The sequence below is a fragment of the Penaeus vannamei genome, chromosome 41 (genome assembly GCF_042767895.1).
Source record: "Penaeus vannamei isolate JL-2024 chromosome 41, ASM4276789v1, whole genome shotgun sequence".
Classification (NCBI taxonomy): Eukaryota; Metazoa; Arthropoda; class Malacostraca; order Decapoda; family Penaeidae; genus Penaeus; species Penaeus vannamei.
In genome coordinates, this window is record NC_091589.1 from 21,022,394 (window position 1) to 21,024,893 (window position 2,500).

The 2,500-nt window shown below is 33.5% G+C and overlaps 1 protein-coding gene across 1 annotated transcript in view; it reads left to right on the plus strand.

Moving 5' to 3' along the window:
* The window catches only part of LOC113807720 (uncharacterized), a 26,154-nt gene that overhangs the window by 10,827 nt on the left and 12,827 nt on the right, over positions 1-2,500 (plus strand). The window lies entirely within an intron of this gene.

The following is a 2,500-nucleotide window of genomic DNA, read 5'->3' on the forward strand; positions in this document are numbered from 1 at the left end:
ATCATACTTTGCTTCAGTGAGTTATTGAAAAACAAAATTTGACTATAAACATAACCCATACATTTTGGAGAACCTTAGTGAATTCAAATATATTTTCATATATGCATACATATTGATACCACGTCACGAATATATTTGTATGTTATCCGTTGGCCTTCAGATTGTTAGACCGTTTTCTGTATATTGGATCAGAGAAAATGTACATTATATTGTTTCTGCAATTGATATGATAATTGCCTGTGCCAATTATATAATCATTAGCAATTACGCCTCATTGTTATGCTAATAGAGCTAAAGAACTGATTTCGTTTGTTAAGATGATGCATAGAAAACAGGTAAATTTTAAAAGAAAAAGGCGGCCAATTGTAGTAGTTATCCCTGTAAGTAAGCATTTTCTATGATATACATCACTACAGAAAATAGCTATTATGATTCTTTACTAGGAGTAACTATTATATTATTGTCGACATGGAAGATATCTGAAGAAGTCACGTAAATAAGTCATGTGAAAGCACAGTGAAAGAAAGCTGAACACAAAGAAAGCCAAATCAGATTCGTCGTTAATAAGCATTATTCCAATTTGTACGATCATATCAATGTAAATATTACTGGAAATAATCCCTGTTACAACAAACTGTAGTGGTAATTAATACGTTCAACATATAAAACATTAATTTATATTACATTGTCCAGTCTTTTCTCGCGAAAATGAACATACATAGATATTCATACTGCTTTAAAATACTGTGCTTAATTATAGCAATGGAATACCATACTATTTCGATAAAGCAACGCGAAGGAACTTAATACCTTTAGTAAAATGTCCTCAATTCATTTGATTAATCTATATTAAACCAATTCTTTTAACGTATAACATAATAAAACTAGATCTTTTTATGAAGATAAAGGATTGGAAAGGTAACGAGCGGGTGGGAGACCTTGCGAAACAACAAGGGGAAAAAACCTTAGAGGATTTACCCGTGTCTTAGAAAACCGCGACCAGATTGTTACAGGAATAGAAATATCAAGACCGGATCTGTTGCAAGTGTGCTTGTAACGTAAAAGAAGCCAGCAGTCGCAGTTAGTAAGAAATTTTCGCAGAATTCTGAAGGAGAGGAAAAGCCTACATATCCACCAGTCATTTTAAGGGCAAGCGGTGCATATTTGTCCAAGTAGGCTACGTGCATCATATGAGTATGTAGCTGGATATACGAGATAAAACGCAGTTTCCTTGAATTTAGTGATATAGGTTAAGGGAAATGACACAGATTGAGTTCTTTTATGATTAAGAAGGCTATATATGTTGAGAATATGTACCAAAAAATACGTAATGAAATAATCCAGACAAAAGTTACATAATGGAAATACAGAGGTGATTGTAGCTAACAGAAGGTCACTGATTTCATATCAGTTTTCATATCAATTCTATCATACACCCTCACCTTATAAACAATGACTTATATAGTCCAGAGTGATGGGGATTTTCATAATGATTTTTATTCATGAAAGAAATTCGAAAATTATATTTTTCTTTACCGAAAATATAAGGTAACCAAGTTGCTTAGCTAGAGTAAACTAATATCTAATTTAGGAAATTCCAGCAAATGGCTAACCTATCCACATTGTTCTAATAAGGGAGAAAATCCTTCCTTTTGAGCGATAAACCTGGGAGACAGCTAGTATTGTAGTGTGACATTGATTTCTTTGTCTTTTTCTTCGCTTACTCCTAGGGGTTACTTCTCAGTAATTAGAAAGTTATTTATTTATTTATCTATGTATTTATTGTTATTGTTATCGTTATTGTTGAACATTATAACCTCTCCGATCGGGATTCGATCCCTCGCCGCCAATGCTCGTGAATGCAAGACGGCCGCTCTACCACTCGTATCGTTATTGTTGTTGTTATCATATCATTACCTTAATTAGTATTACTGCCATCATCTTTATTATTGTCATTATCATTATTATCATTATTGTTATTATCAACATTATCATTATTAATAACACCTGCATTATCATCATCATTATCAGTATCATTATTACTATTACCACCATCATTATCATTTTAATTAAAATTACACACAGCTACCATAACTAACTAACTATACCTAACTGCCAAACGGGTGCAGAATTAATCGTAATCAGCTGCGAGAGGTAAAAAAAAAAAAAATAAGAGTGCTTGGACAAGTGAACAGCGGATGCGCAACGTTTCAAAAAGACGAGAAGCGACGTCGAGCGGGAAAAGGCGCGCAGAAATCTCCCGTTCGTTTAAAACGTCTTTTTGAGCTTGCGTCCGAATGCGTCGCTCTGAGTCCCCGTTTTTTTTTTTTTTTTTTTGAGAAATTGCCTAGTACGGGAAAATTAAAAAGTGAATGAGCTCGTATTGCACTGGCGTTGGTATTACGTAGATGTTGAATTAATCTTAAATCATTCCTGAATTAAGGAAAAATGGCTAATATTAGACAGCATGTATCGATTTCCATAAATAGTGACTTTACTC